The sequence below is a fragment of the Dendrobates tinctorius genome, unplaced genomic scaffold, assembly GCF_039654945.1.
Source record: "Dendrobates tinctorius isolate UK_male_01 unplaced genomic scaffold, ASM3965494v1 ptg000442l, whole genome shotgun sequence".
Classification (NCBI taxonomy): Eukaryota; Metazoa; Chordata; class Amphibia; order Anura; family Dendrobatidae; genus Dendrobates; species Dendrobates tinctorius.
This window is the reverse complement of record NW_027362105.1, coordinates 877965-905316: the sequence shown is the minus strand read 5'-3', so window position 1 is coordinate 905316 and position 27352 is coordinate 877965.

The window sequence follows — 27352 nt, the reverse complement described above, 5'->3', positions numbered from 1 at the left end:
TTAGCACTGCACTGTGTATAGGGAAGGACGGTGGCTCCGGGTTAGCACTGTACTGTGTATAGGGCAGGCAGGACGGTGGCTCCGGGTTAGCACTACACTGTATATAGGGCAGGACCGTGGCTTAGGGTGAGCACTGCACTGTATATAGGGCAGGACGGTGTCTCCGGGTTAGCACTGTACTGTATACAGGGCAGGACGGTGGCTCCGGGTTAGCACTGCGTATAGGGCAGGACGGTGGCTCCGGGTTAGCACTGTACTGTGTATAGGGCAGGCAGGACGGTGGCTCCGGGTTAGCACTACACTGTATACAGGGCAGGACCGTGGCTTAGGTTTTTTGAAATGCCTCCAAGGACATCTCCGAGTTTGTTTTCCCCGTGGGTTTCGTTCACGCTCCAGAGACGTTGAGTGGAATTTCAGGCTGTGAGCCCCGGTGGGGACATGATGGCCATACAGCTGTTGAATTATCCAATAATGTTAACGGGAGAAAGTAGACCCCATAATGTTGTGCCATTTTTCTTGGGTAAACTACTGTTTGGGAATAATATGTCCATAGCGCCAATCTATGCCACAGCACCTTACATTGTAGACAAAGACATGACAGAATAAGCCCCCCGACACAGGAGGAGTGAGGGTTCGGCTTCCCGCAGGCTACAGTGAATGGGGAAAGAGGGGGGACACGAAAGAGGAACGGTAAAATACAGCCATAAGTTACTAGATTGGGGCTGTACCTGCGCTGCCAGGTAATGAAGACTCATCAAATGCGGGAGAGAGTTAAAAAAAAAAAGTGTTTCTTCATCACCTGGCAGCGCGGACACAGACCACACACCTTCCATCTTTTACATATTTCTTTGGTGAAACCTCCCGTGGATCTGCAGCAGCCATACAACCTGGCATCAGGTCAGCATCTATTGATACCATGTTAGGAATTACTATCGGATAAGACCCTATTGTGCGCGGTATTTCCTCTTCAGCCGTTTATATCTCGATAGTCTGCACATAACGTCAGTGTGTATATAGCACAGACACAGAGGGCTAATGTCACGCACAGTGTGGGAAGACTTCGTTCAACCCAAAGGGATGAGGGGAAGGAAGCCCAAACGCTAGAGAATTGGGGAGTGGAGACCCCGAACTGTAGAGTGAAGGCAAGAAATGAGACAGACAAGCGAGGAGAAACATCCAACGTCCTCCAAGAGGACCAGAGAGGAAGTCAGCCAACTGCCATAGCTCCAAGCCTCACAAGGCTTCCTGAAGCAGACAGACCTCCTGCTTTGAGCAGGGGGTCGGACCTGATGTCCCAGGACGTCCCTTCCAACTCTACCATTCTATGAGCTGTGGCGTAGCGCCTACTGTGTGTGTTGGGGAACAACACACTTGGCAGCAGATTAATATAGTCAGGCACGGTTTCACACAAAACAGTCCATAGGGTTTATTTAAACATCATAAACCACACCGAAAGCTGGCTTACACATCACCAGCTTACACACAGTCCATTATTCATCATGTATGGCTTTATACAGTATTCACTAGTCACGCCGGACTCTCTCAAGTCACCGGGTGACCGCACAGCTCAGTAACTGACCATTGTCAGTGCACATACATCTTTCCCCATACCCGGGGTTACCTCTCAGGAGCTCCTGCTCCACAGGCTGATTCCTCGACCGTCCAAGGTCCTCAACAGGACACTGTCTCTCAGTGTGGGGTCGTCCCAGGCTCTGCTCACACGTGGGCTGTCTGGGTGCTATTCAGGACACTTGTCCAACACCCAGGCCACCAGGTCCAAGGTCTCACCACGTGCTCCAGGAATCCGATCCTACTCCCAGGATCTTCCAACACAGACCTTCCAGGACCTTGCACCCTGAACCATTCAGTGACCAGACCTCAGTCACATTATATGGTTGCAACCACCCCCATGGATGGGCGGTACATGTGTGGTTAGTCAATTCCCACCCAGCTCTCTGACTAACCCTAAGCCCCCCTTATAAGTAATACACATCCAACACTTGTGGAACTATAAGTCCCAGCATAACCATACCATTTTGTGCTTACAGCGCAGAGAGCCTCTGCGACATACCGGCCATTTACAATAATGCCAGTCCCTAATTCACTATCATAATTATGCCTCTAAGCGCATCCTGAAGCGCATACACAGCGCCCCCTAGCTGTAACAGAGGTCACTGCATCACAGAGCCTATAAATACCTAGGTCCAGGTGTGTCAATTTGAGCCGGAGAAGGCTGCCACTTGGTCCAAAAGTCAGAATGATTAAGAAAGTGTCTGTAATGCCAATAAGTGCATGGAGAGTGTGAACAGATGATACGAGGGTCAAAATTTTGAAGAAAATTGTGTATGGGCCAAACGGATAGTTAGATAAGTGAAATGAGGTGATAGGCCAGTCTAAGGGTCCGGTTACACATAGCCATGCTCCAGCGATCCCGACAATACGACCTGGTAAGGATCGCTGGTGCGTCGCTACATGGTCGCTAGTAAGCTGTCAAACAGTCAGATCTACTCAACGACGCAGCAACGATACGGCGATCCGCATAACGACCTAGGCGGTCGCTGGGAACTTGTCACACAGCAGATATTCTGACGATTCATGCCTGCGTCCCTGAGTTCTGAATCGCCAATGAGGTCGCTTGTCAGCGACAAACACAGCGATGCATGCTGGCCAGTGGGACACCAACGATCAAAAAATGGCCCAGGACATTCGAGCATGATCAGCGATATCCAGCGGGGGGCCGGTGTCCGCTATGTGTCACGTAACGAGATCGCTGGCGAGGTCGCTGTTGCGTCACAAAACCTGTAATGTTTCAGCGATCTCACTAATGATCTCTCTGTGTGACGGGGCCTTAAAGAAATGCATTTTTAGGCCACGCTTAAAACTGTGGTTATTGGGGATTAACCCCTTTCTGCCATCCGACGTACTATCCCGTCCATGGGATCTGGGCCCCTATGCCCATGGATGGGATAGTACGTCGGCACGATCAGCGGCGCCCACGTGGTGAGCGCCGCTGATCGCAGCCGGGTGTCAGCTGATTATCACAGCTGACACCCGGCACAATGTGTCAGGGGCGGTCACGGACCGCCCCCGACACGTTAACCCCTTGCACACCGCGATCAAACATGATCGCGGTGTACCGGGGGTTAAAGGGAAGCATCGGCAGGGAGGGGGCTCCCTCCGTGCTTCCCTGAGCCCCCCACGGCAGCGCAATGTGCAGCGCTGCTGCGGGGGGCTCCTTTCCTCCAGGCCCCCAAATCCAAGATGGCGACGGGGGCCTGAGGAAGCTGGCTTCCTCAGTGCCTGCAAAGCGCAGGCATGAGGAAGCCTTTTGCAGTGCCTGTGTCAGATCGCTGATCTGTCACAGTGATCTGTGATGTGACAGATCAGCGATCTGTCACAGGACAGAGATGTCCCACCTGGGACTATTTAATAAAGTAAAAAAATAAAAAAAAATGTTAAAATAATTTTAAAAAAAATCGCCAAATAAATTAGAAAAAAAAAAAAAATATTCCCCCAATAAATCAATTTTTTGGAAATAATAAAAAAAAAACAATAAAAGTACACATATTAGGTATCGCCGCGTCCGTAATGACCCGCCCTATAAAACTGTCCCATTAGTTAACCCCTTTAGCGAACCCCTTAAAAAATAAAAATAAAAAACGAAGCAAAAAATAATGATTTATTATCATACCGCCAAACAAAAAGTGTAATAACGCGCGATCGAAAAGACGCATATAAATATCCATGGTACCACTGAAAACGTCATCTTGTCCCGCAAAAAACGAGCCGCCACACAGCATCATCAACGAAAAAATTAAAAAGTTATAGCTCGCAGAATAAAGCGATGCAAAAATAATTATTTTTTATATAAAATAGTTTTCATTGCATAAAACCGACAAAAACATAAAAAAAAGACCTAAATGAGGTATCGCTGTAACCGTACTGACCCGAAGAATAAAACCGCTTTATCAATTTTACCGCACGCGGAACGGTGTAAACGCACCCCCCCCAAAAGAAATTCATGAAACGCTGGTTTTTGTTCATTCTGCGTCCCAAAAATCGGAATAAAAAGCGATCAAAAAATGTCACGTGCCCGAAAATGGTACCAATAAAAACGTCAACTCGACCCGCAAAAAATAAGACCTCACATGACTCTGTGGGTCAAAATACGGAAAAATTATAGCTCACAATATGTGGTGATGCAAAAACTATTTTTACAATAAAAAGCGTCTTTTAGCGTGCGACAGCTGCCAGACATAAAAACCGCCATAAATAGTAAATCACACCCCCCGTTATCACCCCCTTAGTTAGGGAAAAATAATACAATTAAAAAAAAAGTATCTCCATTTTCCCGTTAGGGTAAGGCTGTGTGCACACGCTGCGGATTAGGTGCGGATTCATCCACGCGGATTTTGTAAAATCCGCAGGTGAAACCGCAGGTCAAAAGACCTGCGGTTTTACCTGCGGATTGCTCTGCGGTTTTGCCCTGCGGTTTTTCATCTCCTCAATGGAGGAGATGGCAAACCGCAGGAGAATCCGCAGAAAGAATTGACATGTCAATTCTTTCTGCGGATTGAAAACCGCAGATAATCCGCGCGGAAAATTCCGCACCGTCTGCACTGCGGTTTTTGATTCCCATAGGGAATCATGGTACTGTACACCGCAGCAAAATCCGCAGCGTGTGCACACAGCCTTAGGGTTAGGGCTAGGGCTCAGATTAGGGTTAGGGGTGTGTTGGGGTTAGGGTTGGAGTTATAATTGGGGGTTTCCACTGTTTGGGCACATCAGGGGCTCTCCAAATGCAACATGGCGTCTGATCTCAATTCCAGCCAATTCTGAGTTGAAAAAGTCAAATGGTGCTCCTTCCCTTCCAAGCTCTGCCATGCGCCCAAACAGTGTTTTACCCCCACATGTAGGGTATCAGCCTACTCAGGACAAATTGCAAAACAATTTTTGGGGTCCAATTTCTCCTGTTACCCTTAGGAAAATAAAAAATTGGGGGCAAAAATATCATTTTTGTGGAAAAAAATGATTTTTTTATTTTCACGTCCGAGTGTTATAAACTTCTGTGAAGCACTTGGGGGTTCAAAGTGCTCACCACACATCTAGATAAGTTCCGTGGGGGGTCTAGTGTCCAAAATGGGGTCACTTGTGGGGAGTTTCAATAGTTTAGGTACATCAGGGGCTCTCCAAACGCACATGACACCCGCAGACCATTCCATCAAAGTCTGCATTCCAAAACGTCACTGCTTCCCTTCCGAGCCCCGACGTGTGTCCATACAGTAGTTTTCTCCCACATATGGGGTGTCAGCGTACTCAGGACAAATTGGACAACAACTTTTGGGGGTCCAATTTCTCCTGTTACCCTTGGGAAAATAAAAAAAATGGTGACTAAAAGATCATGTTTGTGGAAAAAATACGAATTTTTTATTTTCACGCCCGGGCGTTATAAACTTCTGTGAAGCACTGGGGGGTTCAAAGTGCTCACCACACATCTAGATAAGTTCCTTGGGGGGTCTAATTTACAAAATGGTGTCATTTGTGGGGGGTTTCCACTGTTTAGGTACATTAGGGGCTCTCCAAAGGCAACATGACACCCGCAGACCATTCCATCAAAGTCTGCATTCCAAAACGTCACTACTTCCCTTCCGAGCCCCGACGTGTGCCCATACAGTAGTTTTCTCCCACATATGGAGTATCAGCATACTCAGGACAAATTGGACAACAACTTTTGGGGTCCAATTTCTCCTGGTACCCTTGGGAAAATAAAAAAATGGTGACTAAAAGATCATGTTTGTGGAAAAAATACGAATTATTTATTTTCACGCCCGGGCATTTTAAACTTCTGTGAAGCACTGGGGGGTCAAAGTGCTCACCACACATCTAGATAAGTTCCTTAGGGGGTCTAGTTTCCAAAATGGTGTCATTTGTGGGGGGTTTCCACTGTTTTGGTACATCAGGAGTTTTCCAAACGCGACATGGTGTCCGATCTCAATTCCAGCCAAAAACGTCAAATGGCGCTGCTTCCCTTCCGAGCTCTGCCATGCGCCCAAATAGTGGTTTACCCCCACATGTGGGGTATCAGCGTACTCAGGACAAATTGCACAATAACTTTTACGGTCCTGTTACCCTTGGAAAAATAAGAACTGAGGGTGAAAAGATCATTTTTGTGGAAAAAATATGATTTTTTAATTGTATGGCTTTATGTTATAAACTTCTGTGAAGCCCATGGGGGTTCAAAGTTCTCACCACACATCTAGATAAGTTCCTTAGGGGGTCTAGTTTCCAAAATGGTGTCATTTGTGGGGGGTTTCCACTGTTTTGGTACATCAGGGGTTTTCCAAACGCGACATGGTGTCCGATCTCAATTCCAGCCAAAAACGTCAAATGGCGCTGCTTCCCTTCCGAGCTCTGCCATGCGCCCAAATAGTGGTTTACCCCCACATGTGGGGTATCAGCGTACTCAGGACAAATTGCACAATATCTTTTGGGGTCTTGTTACCCTTGGGAAAATAAAAATTGGGGTGAAAAGATCATTTTTGTGGAAAAAATGATTTTTTAATTTTACGGCTGTACGTTATAAACTTCTGTGAAGCCCTTGGGGGTTCAAAGTTCTCACCACATATCTAGAAATGTTCCCTAGGTGGTCTAGTTTCCAAAATGGGGTCACTTGTGGGGGGTTTCCACTGTTTAGGCACATCAGAAGCTCTCCAAATGTGACATGGCGTCCGATCTGAATTCCAGCCAATTTTGCATTGAAAAAGTCAAACGGCGCTCCTTCCATTCTGAGCTCTGCCATGCACCGAAACAGTCGTTCCCCCCCACATATCAGGTATCTGCGTACTCAGGACAAATTGCACAATAACTTTTGCAGTCCAATTTCTCCTGTTACCCTTGGTAAAATAAAAAAAATTGAACCTGAAGTATTTTTTTAATGAAAATAAGTTAGATGTTCATTTTTTTTTTAAATATTCAAAAAAATTCCTGTGACGCACCTAAAGGGTTAATAAACTTCTTGAATGTGGTTTTGAGCACTTTAAGGGGTGCAGTTTTTAGAATGGTGTCACTTTTGGGTATTTTCTATCATATAGACCCCTCAAAGTGGCTTCAAATGTGATGTGGTCCTAAAAATAAAATGGTGTTGTAAAAATGAAAAATCGCTGGTCAACTTTTAACCCTTATATCTTCCCAACAAAAAAAAAATTTTGGTTCCAAAATTGTGCTGATGTAAAGTAAACATGTGGGAAATGTTAGATATCAAGTTTTTTGTGTGCCGTATCTCTGTGATTTAAGGGCATAAAAATTCAAAGTTGGAAAATTGCGAAATTTTCAAAATTTTCGCCAAATTTCCGTTTTTCTCACAAATAAACGCAAGTTATTTGAATGAAATTTTACCACTAACATGAAGTACAATATGTAACGAGAAAACAATGTCAGAATCACCGGGATCCATGGAAGCGTTCCAGAGTTATGACCTCATAAAGGTACAGTGGTCAGAATTGTAAAAATTGGCCCGGTCATGAACGTGCAAACCACCCTTGGGGGTGAAGGGGTTAATCCAATTGTCCTGAATAGTGCATTCCAGAGAACTGACACAGTACTCGAGAGGTCTTGGAGATGAGAGCGGGAGGTTCGGATTATGGAGGATGTTAGTCCTAGGTCATTAGCAGAACGGAGGTCACGGGTAGGGTGGTGCTGAACCGTGAAGCGCTTTGTGGGTGAGAGTGATAAGTTTATATTGAACTCTGTAGCAGATGGGTAACCAGCGTAATGACTGGCACAGGGTGGAGGCATAGGTGTAATGGTTGGAAATGAATATGATCCAGACTGCTGCATTCAGTATGGATTGCAGAGAGGTGGTGTTATGAATGAGTCGCCGTAGGAGGCAAAAACAGAAATGCTAGCTAAGTCCAGAAAACCAGAGAAGTTGGCAGCTATCGGATTGCAGACCCCTGAACCTATCAACAACAACTAGCAGTAGCCGTGGGGGGTTCCTACGATGCCCTAGACCCCTCGATCACAGCCGGAGAACTGCCTAGCCTAAAGACAGAAAGGGAAATCTAAACTGCCCCAGAGCAGACCCCAAAGCAATAGGCAGCCCCCAACATATAATGACGGTGAAGCAAGAAGAAAAAACACTAACACAGATAGAAAGATAGACTGAGCAAATGATGGGGTCCAAGCTAACTAGATAGGACAGGATAGGAAGGCTGCTGTCTGCAATCCACGAAAAACCCTATCAAAATAAGAGACAACAGACTGACAGGGAAAAAGGCCCTGAAGACGCTAGGCTTCAAAAAGACTGTCAGTACTCAGGTATTTTCTGAAGACAGAGCAAACCGACAAAAAGGAATTCAGCTCACCCCAGCAGGGAATGGCAGAATCCAGAAAAGCAAGGCAAACTACAACCAAAACACAAATGCAAAAAGGCAAAGCAGAAAACTTAGCTTTTGAGGAGCAGGAATCAGACTGGTCTCCTAGAATTCCACAGAGAAATCACCAGTGAGGTAGAAGGGCGTCGGCTGCCTTATATCCAGTCAGAGATCCCCGTCGCCCAGTCATCCTCTCCCAGCTCAGGTGCTTGGTAATCAGCCTCACTACCTTCCTTCACCAGAAGAGGGAGTTCATCAGACCTCAATGGTGAAGGCGAAAATGAACTCATAACAGGTGGTTTGGCAACAGCGAGACCGATTACAAGACAGTTGAATGATTAAGAGCTACAGTAATTTTTTTCTGCGTCAAAGGTAAGTAAAGGTCTAATTCTAGAAATGTTTTTGAGGTGTAGGTGACCTGAGCGAGCAAGTGATCGGATGTAGGGGGTGAAGAAAAGATCTGAATCAATAGTGACACCAAGACAGAGCTCATGTTGCTGGTAATGGTAGAACCACACACGGAAATTACAATGTCGGGCATAGGTAGGTTAGCGGAGGGCGGTGTGGTGTAGTAACCACTGTGTCCACTAGGGGGCGCTGTGTGGATGTCCCAAGAGAAAGGATGAGTGGCAGAATCCTGAAGGATGGTTATGTATCTGAAGGTGGGTGGCCTTGAGATGGAGACTTATGTATGCGTATTGATCAGCAATGATATTGCTGAGGTGTTGTCTCAAGGTGTAAGGGAGAAGTCTCCAGGTAACTAGAGAGTTGGGGGGCCTGGTTACCTACAGACCTACCCAGGGGGTGTGTTTAAAGCACTGGTGGAAAGTGTGTGTAAATGCTTGAAGGACCTGTGATGAGGTCAGTCATGTGACCTGGTGGGCGTGGCTATGAACCATATAATGTGGCCAGGGTAGGTCACATGAGGGTGACTACTGGGACCTGGTTGGTCCCGTGTGGAAGGTCCCGCTAGGAGAAGCATCTCCTGGCTAACAGCCTGTGGAGTGGCTGTGTGTAATGGCTGCCAGCATCTGAGAGTCCCAGAGGAGAGAGTGGATGTCTGCAGCGTGGAGCAACAGCCATGAGGAAACCCTGATGTGGGTGAGATAATGATGAGGCTGAAGAGCCTGAGTATGGACATTGAGTAACCTGTGTGTGACCACAGGCTTAACCAGAGTGAAGCTATAATGGACGCTATGCTGTAATGCTGTTTATGTTGCTTCTATGGGTTTTATGAAGGAGGAATAAACCGCATGGACTGTTTTGGTTTTATGGAAAACCTGTGTCGGATCTGGTTTTTGTGGCTGCTGAGAGAGTATCCCCTACCCGAATGACAGCGCTACCTCACAGCGTAAACACAAGGAGTTCAGCTTTTGACAAATTCAATTTTAGAGGAATGACATTATACTAGGAATAGCAGAACGACAACCACTGGTATCTTCCAATGTGTGCGTGATGTCCAGAGACGGGCTATATAATTGTGTGTCATCAGCATAGAGATAGTACTGAAAACTGAATCTGCTGATGGTTTGTCCAATAAGGGTGGTATACAAGGAGAAAAGAAGGGGGCCTAGGACTGAACCCTTGAGGAGTCCCTAAAGTAAGGGAAAGAGTAGAGGAAGAAGAGCTATCAAAAGATGCAGTGAAGGAGCGATCCGAGAAATCTGTTGGATACGGTCAATTTTTTCTTTGAAATAGTTGGCCAGATCATCGGCGTTTACGTCGGTGGTGGTGGCCTGCACTGTTTGAGGAGAGAGTGAAACGTACCAGTTGATAGTGATGTGATAAAGGTGCTGAAGTAGGTTTGTTTGGAGAGATGAAGGGCAAAGCATGTTTTAAGCACAAACATATAATGGATAAAATCTTCATGCAGATTGTATTTCCTCCACAGACGTTCAGAATACGGCTGGAGAAAATGTTTGCAGCGTGTACCAGGGTTGACGCAGTCTGTGCCCAGTTTTATGTGTAGGAGGTGCAGCTTCATCCAGGGCACTTTACAGCGTTTCAATGCAGAGTCAGAACATGAGAGGGAGTAGATTGGGTCCAATGATGACCGCAAAGTCTCTGGGTGTTAATGACACGTATATTTCTATATATGTGGAACGTGGGGGTGTCCTGAGTGAGGTGACAGTTCTTCATAGAAAATGAAAGAAGGTTGTGGTCAGAGAGCCAAAGAGTGGAGTCAGTGAAGTCATACACTGATCAGAGCCAGGAGAAGACCAGTTCCAGAGTATTCCCATCTTCATGCGTAGGAGAATTGGTAAGCTTTGAAAGGCCAAAAAGGAGGAAGTTAGCAATGAGAAGTGGGAGGCAGGGGGCACCAGTGGGGATGTCCCCCATGATGAGAGTGGGGATGTCACAGGATAGAAAGTTTAGAAGCCAGGTGGAAAAGTAATCCAGGAACCGACGGGAGGAGACAGCTGACATACCTCCCACACTCGCGGGTGGAATCGCAATCCACCCGTGGCTGTTAGTTAACCTGTTAACTGAGATTTACTTCAAAGTGATGAGTGCCGCAATTCTCCTTTTTTATTAGAAATCCTTTATTTAACCTGTGCGGTAAAGACATTGAGTTGGATATGCAGGCTAAGGAGGCATGCGGGGAGTGCAGGGGTGGACGACGGCTGTTTTGTTATCACTTCAACGGGTTCAGGTTGACCTGTTGAAACGATAATACGTGAATCGGCCACCCCTGCACTCCCCACATGCCTCCTTAGCCTGCATATCCAACTCAATGTCTTTACCGCACAGGTGAAATAAAAGGACTTTGAGATTTACTTCAGTATGGCGAGTGCCGCAATTCTTTCTCCTTTTTTGTTCATAATGGAAATGTCTTTATTGCTGAGCACCGAAAACCAGTTGAATATGCTCTAGACATTCAGTTAAAATAAGGATGGTTCATTGATAAATAGTGAGGAAATACCCCTCTGGGGCAGTTCACATTGTCTCTGCTAAGGATAACCTTTTAAATGCTTGTGTCCATCTCTGACAACGGAATTTAATGTGACAGGGCTGGAAGCGCGTCACTAATCACATGACCGCAGGTTCGCCGATGGGTTGGCATGATAACCCAGGGTCTACAGCAGACCCATGTGGTTGTCATTGCCGGATTGCTATGAGCGCCACCCAGTGGTCGACGCTTATCGACCTGTGTGAGCAGAGGCGATCAGAAGTTCGCGGCTTCTAGTCTAGTAACCCTATTGAAGCAAGTAAAAAATTTTTAAAAGAAAATATATAACATTTCAAATTACCCCCCATTCGCTCCATTCAAAATAATGCAAACAAATAAATACACATATTTGGTATCGGCACATTCAGAATCGCCTGATCAAGATATAAAAAAGAATCTGATCTGTAAACGGCATAGTGAAAAAAAGGTAAACGCCAGAATTACACTTTTTTGGTCGCCGCAACACTGCACTAAAATGCAATAACTGGTAATCAAAAGATCGAATCTACACCAAAATGGTATTAAAAAGATAGCTTGGCACGCAAAAAATAAGCCCTCTTTGAACCAGAGATAACGAAAAATGGAGACGCTAAGGGTGTGCACACACTGCGGAATGCTCTGCGGATTTGTCCGTGCGGATTTAGTAAAATCCGCAAAGACCTGCATGCGGTTTATCTGCGGATTACCCTGCGGTTATCTTCTGTACAATGGAGCAGATGGCAAACCGCAGCGGAATCCGCAGAAAGAATTGACATGTCATTTCTTTCTGCGGATTGAAAACCGCGGAAAAATCCGCACCGTGGTTTTTATTTTCCATAGATTATAATGCTACTGTACACCGCAGCAGAATCCGCAGCGTGTGCACACACCCTAATGGTTTCAGAACATGACAAAAAAATAATTAAACTGGATTTTTTTTCACCACTTAAAAAAGAACCTAGACATGTTTGGTATCTACAAACTTGAAATGACTTGGAGAATCATAATGGCAGGTCAGTTTTATCATTTGGCGAACATGGTAAAAAAAAAAACGAAACAGGTGTGCAATTGCACTTTTTTTTTGCAATTTCACTGCACTTGGAATTCTTTTCCCCGTTTTCCAGTACACGATATGGTAAAATCAATGGTGTTGTTCAAAAGTACAACTTGTCCTGCAAAAAAACAAGCCCTCACATGGCCATAGTGAGAAATGCAATATTCTACATACGGGCAGGAAAAACAAACATTACATGAATAGAATGGGGGGAATAGAACTAAGCAATAGCATGTGTGATAGAGTTGGGTTAGGGTATACTAATAGATCACCAACTGCACATAAGTCAACAGTGTGATGCAGCAGAAAAAAAGTCAAACAGTTCTAGGATGTAAGGCTAGTTTCACACTAGCGTATGGAGGAGCTGCGGAGGGATGCACACTGCCTCTGTGAAGCTCCGCCCACGGCCATACCTCCTCCGGTCAGCTCCTCCTCCTTCGGCATGCGTACCCTATCTTTAGCATTAGGTATGCAGGCCGTGCTGATGTAAGCGGATGCCTCCGCATGCGTCGTTTTGACGATGCAGCGACCTGCGCCAAACGCAACGTGTTGCATTTCGGTGCAGTTGCCACACAGTCAAAGCTACTAATTTGTGGGCAAAGAGTTGGAGGTCTTTGGTGGCTAAAAAAGGATTAAAGGAAGAAGAGGGTGAAAAAGAGTCCCAATCCAAGAACTTGTAACTGAGACTGTGTGAGTTCGATGTCAAACTGATTACCTGCAGTTTGGAAGAAGGGTTATTAGGACGCCCATTAAATTTCTTAGTGGTTTGTCCCTTTTTGGTTGTATCATTTTTCCTCAAATTGTAGGCACGCCGAGGTGTTCTATCGCTCACCCTAGATGACACTGAAGACGATCGGGATTGAGATCTCTCCTGTCCCCCGTTCGTGGGCCATTTGTAAATGGTGCCACCATTACAATCTTTGACATCCCATTGAAACTTCCTAGCTTTAACCTCTTTTTCCCCATGTCAGAATTTGATTGTCCAGATCTTTATTGAGGGCTTCTACTTCAGATGGAGACTCTCCAAAAGCTTCTGACGTGTGGAGTCAATATCGGGGTCTAGTTTTTTTTTTCAGCTCCGTTTTTTGACCATTTTCACTAGTACTAGATTGCGTTGCGTCCCCAGAAAAGACAGTATCACCGCACGAGAGCCACGTCTTGTCTCTCGCTTCATAATCCATCCTGGCATAAGCAATGCTGTAAGCGAAGTACAAGCTCCAAAGAGGAGGGCCTAGGAGCCGCTTCAGGCAGAAGAAGCGATGTCTAAAACGGAAGCAACTTTTATTGAAGTCATCTTTAACTAGAATTGTTGACATATAAAATTGTGGCTGCAATTACAAACTAGAACAGAAGAAGCCGCCCCTTGGCGGGAACACGCAGAGGAAGGCGATGTCAAGGCGCCTCTATGGGGAGCAGCCCAGGAAAAATGTAAAAAAGGAGTAAGTGGCTCCGAGCAAATGCCCAAAGAACAAGGGGTTAAAATAAACCCCACACAACAGTCAAGCGCCAGTGCATCACCACACGAAAGGAATTGCAAGAGCGTGTTCACACAAGGTGCGGTTCCTAAAGCAGCGACAGGGTGAGCATCTCTGGGGCGCAAACACAAGGCCATCAGCCGGCAGCGCCGTGACCGCACGTTACCTCAGGGGAGCGCTCATGACAGCTGTAAGGCGGAGCTTCTCTACCCAGGATTCCCGCCCGACGTCACCGCGTGTCGGCGTCATGCAAAGCCACGCCCCCATGCGGCCCAACGCGTCAGAGCAGGAAGTGACCGCGAGGAGACGCGTCGCCAAGGCAACGGAAATGCAGGCCCTGGAGAAAGGCGCGCGCAGGCGCAGTACATGTCCAAAGCCGCTGTGACTAAAGCAGCGGTGCTAAAAGTGAAGGGGGATGAGAAAGGTGGAAAAAGAAAGAAATATTAAGAAATTAGATATAGAGCTCAATAATAAGTATATAAAAGAAATATAACAAAATATGTGAAATAAATCAATTTAAAGGCACATAGAAAAAGAGCACATGAACATGACTCTGCTTATAATGGCTCAGACATGAAACGACGTACAGCAGCCGGCTCCTAGGCCTCGCTTATAGTTCATATTACTGGAGAGTTGACTAGAAGTAAAAAGTGTAGCAGAAAAAGGTGCACAAGCCCCCGGGATAACCGCAGCCCGCTCAGTAACAGGGCCGACTGGGACTACAATTCAGCCCCGGCATCTGAAGTTACACAGGCCACTAGTCACATGGTGACCATATAATATCTCTGTACACTTGTAGTTTACAAGAAGTGAGAGGAGATTAACACGACTATATAACATGTAGTCACAGCTGTGCCCAGGATTTCAGCTCAGTCCTATTTATTGCTTTTAGGTACCGTACTCCTCCCAAATCTCTGTCCCCATTTGTATGCATGATTACAGAATTCCTGGCAGAACTGCTCTCTATTGGGCAACCAGACCCCCTGGTCATAGCCGCCCCTATCATACCTCCCAACTTTTGAAGAAGGGAAAGACGGACAAAGATTGCGGCGTGCTGCGCGCGCCGCTGCAAATTTTGGCCACGCCCATTTCACAACTAGTCACACCCATGTGCACACCTAATCGCACCCATCTAGCACTGCTGATCACACTGACTGGTACTGAGGGCACAGTGGCTGGCATTATGGGCACACTGACTGACACTAAGGAAGAGAGAAAACAGAGAGAGAGAAAAAAGAAAACAGAGAGAGCGAGAAAGAAAGGGGAAAGAAAGAAAGAACAGTGAGAGACAGAGATAGAACAGAGAGAGAAAGAAAGAGGGGAAAGAAAGAGGGGAAAGAAAGAAAGAACAGAGAGAGACAGAGAAAGAACAGAGAGAGAAAGAAAGAAGTAAAGAAAAGAAAGAAAGAACAGAGAGAAAGAGAGGAAAGAAAAAGAAAGAAAGAGGGGAAGAAAGAACAGAGAGAAAGAAAGAACAGAGAGAGAAAGAAAAAGAGAGAAAGAAATAAAGAAAGATTCTACAAAGATACTATAGCAGCCCGGCTCCCATTGTAGTGCCCACCTGAGCCTCCCGGTGCAGGACCTATCATGATCCACTCACATGGCCGACATCCCCGATTCCAAGGCGATCCTGCTGTCTGCGCTGTCGGAGGAGGACACGGTGATGGATCTGAAGCATTCCTAGTTCCGTCACAATCTCCTCAAGAAATTATCTCATTTCCGGTCAGCTTCCAGCACATCACTTCAGGTGGAACGTCATGTGTGTGTTTTAAAATGCTCCTCGGGGCTCCGCCGTGTACTCCTGTGTCCGTGGGAAAAGCACGCTTTGTATGCTTTGTACACACTTGGCTCCGCTCCGTACATCCCGTACACATATGGCTCCACTCCATACACACACGGCTCCACTCTGTCCACCTCGTACACGCGTGGCTCCTCTCCGTACACATCGCACACGCGCGGCTCCTCTCCGTACACCTCGCACACGCGCGGCTCCTCTCCGTACACCTCGCACACGCGCGGCTCCTCTCCGTACACCTCGCACACGCGCGGCTCCTCTCCGTACACCTCGCACACGCGCGGCTCCGCTCCGTACACCTCGCACACCCGCGGCTCCGCTCCGTACACCTCGCACACCCGCGGCTCCGCTCCGTACACCTCGCACACGCGCGGCTCCTCTCCGTACACCTCGCACACGCGCGGCTCCTCTCCGTACACCTCGCACACGCGCGGCTCCTCTCCGTACACCTCGCACACGCGCGGCTCCTCTCCGTACACCTCGCACACGCGCGGCTCCTCTCCGTACACCTCGCACACGCGCGGCTCCTCTCCGTACACCTCGCACACGCGCGGCTCCTCTCCGTACACCTCGCACACGCGCGGCTCCTCTCCGTACACCTCGCACACGCGCGGCTCCTCTCCGTACACCTCGCACACGCGCGGCTCCTCTCCGTACACCTCGCACACGCGCGGCTCCTCTCCGTACACTTCGTACACACACGGCTCCGCTCCGTACACCTCGTACACACACGGCTCCTCTCCGTACACCTCGTACACACGGCTCTACGGCTCTGCTCCGTACACCTCGTACACACACGGCTCTGCTCCGTACACCTCGTACACACTAGGCTCTGCTCCGTACACCTCGTACACACACGGCTCTACGGCTCCTCTCCGTACACCTCGTACACACACGGCTCTGCTCCCTACACCTCATACACACACCGCTCTGCTCCGTACACCTCGTACACACTAGGCTCTGCTCCGTACACCTCGTACACACACGGCTCTACGGCTCCTCTCCGTACACCTCGTACACACACAGCTCCGCTCCGTACACCTCGTACACACACGGCTCTGCTCCGTACACCTCGTACACACTAGGCTCTGCTCCGTACACCTCGTACACACACGGCTCTACGACTCCTCTCCGTACACCTCGTACACACACGGCTCTGCTCCGTACACCTCATACACACACGGCTCTGCTCCGTACACCTCGCACACACGCGGCTCCGCTCCGTACACCTCATACACACGCGGCTCCGCTCCGTACACCTCGTACACACACGGCTCCGCTCCGTACACCTCATACACACAACTCTGCTACATCCACACTGTAAATCCTGACCCCACACATACTTACCTCAACCAGCACCATGACAACAGCAAAGCAGAGTCTTGCAGACGGTAGAGGCAAGGCTGAGCGCACAGAACCTGTGATGAGGTCACAGGAGGGGCGGAGTCAGGGGTGACATGTTCGGGGGGGGGGTCTGGACAAAGGCTCCTGATCATGTGACCCCCTGACTCCTCCCCTCCTGTGACCTCATCACAGGTCCTGCGAACAGAGCCAGCAGGCAAGCGAGTGCGACGCTGTGAGTGGCTGGGGGGGAGGGGGTCTAATGCTAGGGCGAGGATGGGGGAGGGGGCGTGGCGGCTTATCTCCCTGCAGTGCGGGAGGAACTTGGAAACTATCGGCGGCAGGAGAAACAGTGGCCGCAACAGCTGGCAAGCGGCCAGATGATTGGGCGCTGCCGCCCGTGGCCCACGTGACAGCGGCCCAGCGGGAAAATGCCCGGTTGGTTATATTGTCAATCCGGGCCTGCTCAGTAATGTGGGGGAGATTCACGAGGATCGGACTGCTGCTGGAGACATCGCTTCACACACAGACGTCTCCAGGACATGGGCCACAAGGGTCACAATCCTTGTGTCAGCCGCTCATGACCAATAGACAGCGCCAGAAGGGTCTTACCTGGGCCAAGGAAAAGAAGAACCGGACTGTGGTCCCAGAGTCTGGAGGAAGAGTGGCCACAATCCAAGCTGCTGGAGTCATTGCTTCACACCACAGACGTCTCCAGGACATGGGCCACAAGGGTCACATTCCTTGTGTCAGCCGCTCATGACCAATAGACAGCGCCAGAAGCGCCTTACCTGGGCCAAGGAGAAGAAGAGCCGGACTGTGGTCAGTGGTCCCAGAGTCTGGAGGGAGAGTGGCCACAATCCAAGCTGCTGGACTCATTGCTTCACACCACACTGACGTCTCCAGGACATGGGCCACAAGGGTCACATTCCTTGTGTCAGCCGCTCATGACCAATAGACAGCGCCAGAAGCGTCTTACCTGAGCCAAGGAGAAGAAGAACCGGACTGTGGTCCCAGAGTCTGGAGGAAGAGTGGCCACAATCCAAGCTGCTGGACTCATTGCTTCACACACAGACGTCTCCAGGACATGGGCCACAAGGGTCACATTCCTTGTGTCAGCCGCTCATGACCAATAGACAGCGCCAGAAGCGTCTTACCTGGGCCAAGGAGAAGAAGAACCGGACTGTGGTCCCAGAGTCTGGAGGAAGAGTGGCCACAATCCAAGCTGCTGGACTCATTGCTTCACACCACACTGACGTCTCCAGGACATGGGCCACAAGGGTCACATTCCTTGTGTCAGCCGCTCATGACCAATAGACAACGCCAGAAGCGTCTTACCTGAGCCAAGGAGAAGAAGAACCGGACTGTGGTCCCAGAGTCTGGAGGGAGAGTGGCCACAATCCAAGCTGCTGGAGTCATTGCTTCACACCACAGACGTCTCCAGGACATGGGCTACAAGTGTCACATTCCTTGTGTCAGCCGCTCATGACCAATAGACAACGCCAGAAGCGTCTTACCTGAGCCAAGGAGAAGAAGAACCGGACTGTGGTCAGTGGTCCCAGAGTCTGGAGGGAGAGTGGCCACAATCCAAGCTGCTGGACTCATTGCTTCACACCATACAGACGTCTCCAGGACATGGGCCACAAGGGTCACATTCCTTGTGTCAGCCGCTCATGACCAATAGACAGCGCCAGAAGGGTCTTACCTGGGCCAAGGAGAAGAAGAACCGGACTGTGGTCAGTGGTCCCAGAGTCTGGAGGAAGAGTGGCCACAATCCAAGCTGCTGGACTCATTGCTTCACACCACACTGACGTCTCCAGGACATGGGCCACAAGGGTCGCATTCCTTGTGTCAGCCGCTCATGACCAATAGACAGCGCCAGAAGCGTCTTACCTCGGCCAAGGAGAAGAAGAACCGGACTGTGGTCCCAGAGTCTGGAGGAAGAGTGGAGAGGCCACAATCCAAGCTGCTGGAGTCATTGCTTCACACCACACAGACGTCTCCAGGACATGGGCCACAAGGGTCACATTCCTTGTGTCAGCCGCTCATGACCAATAGACAGCGCCAGAAGCGTCTTACCTGGGCCAAGGAGAAGAAGAACCGGACTGTGGTCCCAGAGTCTGGAGGAAGAGTGGCCACAATCCAAGCTGCTGGAGTCATTGCTTCACACCACAGACGTCTCCAGGACATGGGCCACAAGGGTCACATTCCTTGTGTCAGCCGCTCATGACCAATAGACAGCGCCAGAAGGGTCTTACCTGGGCCAAGGAGAAGAAGAACCGGACTGTGGTCAGTGGTCCCAGAGTCTGGAGGGAGAGTGGTCACAATCCAAGCTGCTGGAGTCATTGCTTCACACCACAGACGTCTCCAGGACATGGGCCACAAGGGTCGCATTCCTTGTGTCAGCCGCTCATGACCAATAGACAGCGCCAGAAGGGTCTTACCTGGGCCAAAGAGAAGAAGAACCGGACTGTGGTCAGTGGTCCCAGAGTCTGGAGGAAGAGTGGCCACAATCCAAGCTGCTGGACACATTGCTTCACACCACACTGACGTCTCCAGGACATGGGCCACAAGGGTCGCATTCCTTGTGTCAGCCGCTCATGACCAATAGACAGCGCAAGAAGCGTCTTACCTCGGCCAAGGAGAAGAAGAGCCGGACTGTGGTCCCAGAGTCTGGAGGAAGAGTGGAGAGGCCACAATCCAAGCTGCTGGAGTCATTGCTTCACACCACACAGACGTCTCCAGGACATGGGCCACAGGGGTCACAATCCTTGTGTCAGCCGCTCATGACCAATAGACAACGCCAGAAGCGTCTTACCTGGGCCAAGGAGAAGAAGAACCGGACTGTGGTCCCAGAGTCTGGAGGAAGAGTGGCCACAATCCAAGCTGCTGGTGTCATTGCTTCACACCACACAGACGTCTCCAGGACATGGGCCACAAGGGTCACAATCCTTGTGTCAGCCGCTCATGACCAATAGACAACGCCAGAAGCGTCTTACCTGGGCCAAGGAGAAGAAGAACCGGACTGTGGTCCCAGAGTCTGGAGGAAGAGTGGAGAGGCCACAATCCAAGCTGCTGGAGTCATTGCTGCACACCACAGATGTCTCCAGGACATGGGCCACAAGGGTCACATTCCTTGTGTCAGCCACTCATGACCAATAGACAACGCCAGAAGCGTCTTACCTGAGCCAAGGAGAAGAAGAGCCGGACTGTGGTCAGTGGTCCCAGAGTCTGGAGGGAGAGTGGCCACAATCCAAGCTGCTGGAGTCATTGCTTCACACCACACTGACGTCTCCAGGACATGGGCCACAAGGGTCACATTCCTTGTGTCAGCCGCTCATGACCAATAGACAGCGCCAGAAGCGCCTTACCTGGGCCAAGGAGAAGAAGAGCCGGACTGTGGTCAGTGGTCCCAGAGTCTGGAGGGAGAGTGGCCACAATCCAAGCTGCTGGAGTCATTGCTTCACACCACACTGACGTCTCCAGGACATGGGCCACAAGGGTCACATTCCTTGTGTCAGCCGCTCATGACCAATAGACAGCGCCAGAAGCGTCTTACCTGAGCCAAGGAGAAGAAGAACCGGACTGTGGTCCCAGAGTCTGGAGGAAGAGTGGCCACAATCCAAGCTGCTGGACTCATTGCTTCACACACAGACGTCTCCAGGACATGGGCCACAAGGGTCACATTCCTTGTGTCAGCCGCTCATAACCAATAGACAGCGCCAGAAGCGTCTTACCTGGGCCAAGGAGAAGAAGAACCGGACTGTGGTCCCAGAGTCTGGAGGAAGAGTGGCCACAATCCAAGCTGCTGGACTCATTGCTTCACACCACACTGACGTCTCCAGGACATGGGCCACAAGGGTCACATTCCTTGTGTCAGCCGCTCATGACTAATAGACAGCGCCAGAAGCGTCTTACCTGGGCCAAGGAGATGAAGAACCGGACTGTGGTCCCAGAGTCTGGAGGAAGAGTGGCCACAATCCAAGCTGCTGGACTCATTGCTTCACACACAGACGTCTCCAGGACATGGGCCACAAGGGTCACATTCCTTGTGTCAGCCGCTCATAACCAATAGACAGCGCCAGAAGCGTCTTACCTGGGCCAAGGAGAAGAAGAACCGGACTGTGGTCCCAGAGTCTGGAGGAAGAGTGGCCACAATCCAAGCTGCTGGACTCATTGCTTCACACCACAGACGTCTCCAGGACATGGGCCACAAGGGTCACATTCCTTGTGTCAGCCGCTCATGACTAATAGACAGCGCCAGAAGGGTCTTACCTGGGCCAAGGAGAAGAAGAACCGGACTGTGGTCAGTGGTCCCAGAGTCTGGAGGGAGAGTGGCCACAATCCAAGCTGCTGGACTCATTGCTTCACACCATACAGACGTCTCCAGGACATGGGCCACAAGTGTCACATTCCTTGTGTCAGCCGCTCATGACCAATAGACAGCGCCAGAAGGGTCTTACCTGGGCCAAGGAGAAGAAGAACCGGACTGTGGTCAGTGGTCCCAGAGTCTGGAGGAAGAGTGGCCACAATCCAAGCTGCTGGACTCATTGCTTCACACCACACTGACGTCTCCAGGACATGGGCCACAAGGGTCGCATTCCTTGTGTCAGCCGCTCATGACCAATAGACAGCGCCAGAAGCGTCTTACCTCGGTCAAGGAGAAGAAGAACCGGACTGTGGTCCCAGAGTCTGGAGGAAGAGTGGAGAGGCCACAATCCAAGCTGCTGGAGTCATTGCTTCACACCACACAGACGTCTCCAGGACATGGGCCACAAGGGTCACATTCCTTGTGTCAGCCGCTCATGACCAATAGACAGCGCCAGAAGCGTCTTACCTGGGCCAAGGAGAAGAAGAACCGGACTGTGGTCCCAGAGTCTGGAGGAAGAGTGGCCACAATCCAAGCTGCTGGAGTCATTGCTTCACACCACAGACGTCTCCAGGACATGGGCCACAAGGGTCACATTCCTTGTGTCAGCCGCTCATGACCAATAGACAGCGCCAGAAGGGTCTTACCTGGGCCAAGGAGAAGAAGAACCGGACTGTGGTCAGTGGTCCCAGAGTCTGGAGGGAGAGTGGTCACAATCCAAGCTGCTGGAGTCATTGCTTCACACCACAGCCGTCTCCAGGACATGGGCCACAAGGGTCGCATTCCTTGTGTCAGCCGCTCATGACCAATAGACAGCGCCAGAAGGGTCTTACCTGGGCCAAAGAGAAGAAGAACCGGACTGTGGTCAGTGGTCCCAGAGTCTGGAGGAAGAGTGGCCACAATCCAAGCTGCTGGACTCATTGCTTCACACCACACTGACGTCTCCAGGACATCGGCCACAAGGGTCGCATTCCTTGTGTCAGCCGCTCATGACCAATAGACAGCGCAAGAAGCGTCTTACCTCGGCCAAGGAGAAGAAGAGCCGGACTGTGGTCCCAGAGTCTGGAGGAAGAGTGGAGAGGCCACAATCCAAGCTGCTGGAGTCATTGCTTCACACCACACAGACGTCTCCAGGACATGGGCCACAGGGGTCACAATCCTTGTGTCAGCCGCTCATGACCAATAGACAACGCCAGAAGCGTCTTACCTGGGCCAAGGAGAAGAAGAACCGGACTGTGGTCCCAGAGTCTGGAGGAAGAGTGGCCACAATCCAAGCTGCTGGTGTCATTGCTTCACACCACACAGACGTCTCCAGGACATGGGCCACAAGGGTCACAATCCTTGTGTCAGCCGCTCATGACCAATAGACAACGCCAGAAGCGTCTTACCTGGGCCAAGGAGAAGAAGAACCGGACTGTGGTCCCAGAATCTGGAGGAAGAGTGGAGAGGCCACAATCCAAGCTGCTGGAGTCATTGCTGCACACCACAGACGTCTCCAGGACATGGGCCACAAGGGTCACATTCCTTGTGTCAGCCACTCATGACCAATAGACAACGCCAGAAGCGTCTTACCTGAGCCAAGGAGAAGAAGAACCGGACTGTGGTCCCAGAGTCTGGAGGAAGAGTGGCCACAATCCAAGCTGCTGGACTCATTGCTTCACACCACACTGATGTCTCCAGGACATGGGCCACAAGGGTCACATTCCTTGTGTCAGCCGCTCATGACCAATAGACAGCGCCAGAAGCGTCTTACCTGGGCCAAGGAGAAGAAGAACCGGACTGTGGTCCCAGAGTCTGGAGGAAGAGTGGCCACACTCCAAGCTGCTGGACTCATTGCTTCACACACAGACGTCTCCAGGACATGGGCCACAATGGTCACATTCCTTGTGTCAGCCGCTCATGACCAATAGACAGCGCCAGAAGCGTCTTACCTGTGCCAAGGAGAAGAAGAATCGGACTGTGGTCCCAGAGTCTGGAGGAAGAGTGGCCACAATCCAAGCTGCTGGAGTCATTGCTTCACACCACAGACGTCTCCAGGACATGGGCCACAAGGGTCACATTCCTTGTGTCAGCCGCTCATGACCAATAGACAGCGCCAGAAGGGTCTTACCTGGGCCAAGGAGAAGAAGAACCGGACTGTGGTCAGTGGTCCCAGAGTCTGGAGGGAGAGTGGCCACAATCCAAGCTGCTGGACTCATTGCTTCACACCACACTGACGTCTCCAGGACATGGGCCACAAGGGTCGCATTCCTTGTGTCAGCCGCTCATGACCAATAGACAGCGCCAGAAGCGTCTTACCTCGGCCAAGGAGAAGAAGAACCGGACTGTGGTCCCAGAGTCTGGAGGAAGAGTGGAGATGCCACAATCCAAGCTGCTGGAGTCATTGCTTCACACCACACAGATGTCTCCAGGACATGGGCCACAAGGGTCACATTCCTTGTGTCAGCCGCTCATGACCAATAGACAGCGCCAGAAGCGTCTTACCTGGGCCAAGGAGAAGAAGAACCGGACTGTGGTCCCAGAGTCTGGAGGAAGAGTGGCCACAATCCAAGCTGCTGGAGTCATTGCTTCACACCACAGACGTCTCCAGGACATGGGCCACAAGGGTCACATTCCTTGTGTCAGCCGCTCATGACCAATAGACAGCGCCAGAAGGGTCTTACCTGGGCCAAGGAGAAGAAGAACCGGACTGTGGTCAGTGGTCCCAGAGTCTGGAGGGAGAGTGGCTACAATCCAAGCTGCTGGAGTCATTGCTTCACACCACAGACGTCTCCAGGACATGGGCCACAAGGGTCGCATTCCTTGTGTCAGCCGCTCATGACCAATAGACAGCGCCAGAAGGGTCTTACCTGGGCCAAGGAGAAGAAGAACCGGACTGTGGTCAGTGGTCCCAGAGTCTGGAGGAAGAGTGGCCACAATCCAAGCTGCTGGACTCATTGCTTCACACCACACTGACGTCTCCAGGACATGGGCCACAAGGGTCGCATTCCTTGTGTCAGCCGCTCATGACCAATAGACAGCGCCAGAAGCGTCTTACCTCGGCCAAGGAGAAGAAGAACCGGACTGTGGTCCCAGAGTCTGGAGGAAGAGTGGAGAGGCCACAATCCAAGCTGCTGGAGTCATTGCTTCACACCACACAGACGTCTCCAGGACATGGGCCACAAGGGTCACATTCCTTGTGTCAGCCGCTCATGACCAATAGACAGCGCCAGAAGCGTCTTACCTGGGCCAAGGAGAAGAAGAACCGGACTGTGGTCCCAGAGTCTGGAGGAAGAGTGGCCACAATCCAAGCTGCTGGAGTCATTGCTTCACACCACAGACGTCTCCAGGACATGGGCCACAAGGGTCACATTCCTTGTGTCAGCCGCTCATGACCAATAGACAGCGCCAGAAGCGTCTTACCTGGGCCAAGGAGAAGAAGAACCGGACTGTGGTCAGTGGTCCCAGAGTCTGGAGGGAGAGTGGCCACAATCCAAGCTGCTGGACTCATTGCTTCACACCACACAGACGTCTCCAGGACATGGGCCACAAGTGTCACATTCCTTGTGTCAGTCGCTCATGACCAATAGACAGCGCCAGAAGGGTCTTACCTGGGCCAAGGAGAAGAAGAACCGGACTGTGGTCAGTGGTCCCAGAGTCTGGAGGAAGAGTGGCCACAATCCAAGCTGCTGGAGTCATTGCTTCACACCACACAGACGTCTCCAGGACATGGGCCACAAGGGTCACATTCCTTGTGTTAGCCGCTCATGACCAATAGACAACGCCAGAAGGGTCTTACCTGGGCCAAGGAGAAGAAGAACCGGACTGTGGTCCCAGAGTCTGGAGGAAGAGTGGCCACAATCCAAGCTGCTGGAGTCATTACTTCACACCACACAGACGTCTCCAGGACATGGGCCACAAGGGTCACATTCCTTGTGTCAGCCGCTCATGACCAATAGACAGCGCCAGAAGCGTCTTACCTGGGCCAACGAGAAGAAGAACCGGACTGTGGTCCCAGAGTCTGGAGGAAGAGTGGCCACAATCCAAGCTGCTGGAGTCATTGCTTCACACACAGACGTCTCCAGGACATGGGCCACAAGGGTCACATTCCTTGTGTCAGCCTCTCATGACCAATAGACAGCGCCAGAAGCGTCTTACCTGGGCCAAGGAGAAGAAGAACCGGATTGTGGTCCCAGAGTCTGGAGGAAGAGTGGAGAGGCCACAATCCAAGCTGCTGGAGGTCTAGGGTGAGGTCTCCACCATCAGTGATGGTTTGGGGGGCCATGTCATCTGCTGGTGTAGGTCCACTGGGTTTTATCAAGACCAACGTCAGCGCAGCCGTCTACCAGGACATGTTAGAGCTCTTCATGCTTCCTGACAAGCTTTTTGGAGATGGGAATTTCATTCTCCAGCAGGACTTGGCCCCTGTCCACATTGCCAAAAGTACCAATACCTGGTGTACACACAACAGTATCACTGTGCTTGATTGGCAGCAAACTCGCCTGACCTTAACCCCATAGAGAATCTATGCAGTATTGTCAAGAGGAAGATGAGACACCAGACCCAACATAAACCAAAATAAACCCTTGAAATAGATCACTCTGTAATGACTATGTAATATGAGTTTCACTTTTTGCATTGAAGAACTGAAATAAATTAACTTTTTGACATTCTAATTTTGTGAGAAGAACCTATATGTCTTACGAGGCCCAGTTAAAAGTTCTGGGAATGTATTGCTTGCAAAAAAAGAAGGCAAAGAGGAGACTTAATAGCCGTCTACAAATACGAGGGGCGGTCAATAAAGACTTCGCCTGACCCACTTCAGTTTAATCACAGGACACTGAAACTGCACATGTGTAATGATATAAGTCTCTATGAATTACGTGCCAACTTGTAGCCCTGAAATGATAATGGTCTTGAATTTACAGGTGCTGAAGTGTTGTGAGGTTTGATAATGGACCCAGTGGAATGCAGAGCAGTCATCAAGTTCCTTTACTTTAACCCCTTCCTGACATCCGACGGTATATCCCGTCCATGGGACCTGGGCCCCTATGCCCATGGACGGGATAGTACGTCGGGCGCGATCAGCGGCGCCCACGTGGTGAGCGCCGCTGATCGCGGCCGGGTGTCAGCTGATTATCACAGCTGACACCCGGCACAATGTGTCAGGGGCGGTCACGGACCGCCCCCGACACGTTAACCCCTTGCACACCGCGATCAAACATGATCGCGGTGTACCGGGAGTTAAAGGGAAGCATCGGCAGGGAGGGGGCTCCCTCCGTGCTTCCCTGAGCCCCCCACGGCAGCGCAATGTGCAGCGCTGCTGCGGGGGACTCCTTTCCTCCAGGCCCCCGAATCCAAGATGGCGACGGGGGCCTGAGGAAGCTGGCTTCCTCAGTGCCTGCAAAGCGCAGGCATGAGGAAGCCTTCTGCAGTGCCTGTGTCAGATCGCTGATCTGTCACAGTGATCTGTGATGTGACAGATCAGCGATCTGTCACAGGACAGTGATGTCCCACCTGGGACTATTTAATAAAGTAAAAAAAAAAAAAAAAAAAGTGTAAAAATAATTTAAAAAAAAATCGCCAAATAAATTAGAAAAAAAAAAAAAATATTCCCCCAATAAATCAATTTTTTGGAAATAATAAAAAAAAAAACAATAAAAGTACACATATTAGGTATCGCCGCGTCCGTAACAACCCGCCCTATAAAACAGTCCCATTAGTTAACCCCTTAAAAAATAAAAATAAAAAACGAAGCAAAAAATAATGATTTATTATCATACTGCCAAACAAAAAGTGTAATAACGCGCGATCAAAAAGACGCATATAAATATCCATGGTACCGCTGAAAACGTCATCTTGTCCCGCAAAAAACGAGCTGCCACACAGCATCATCAGCGAAAAAATAAAAAAGTTATAGCTCGCAGAATAAAGCGATGCAAAAATAATTATTTTTTATATAAAATAATTTTCATTGCATAAAACCGACAAAAACATAAAAAAAGACCTAAATGAGGTATTGCTGTAACCGTACTGAC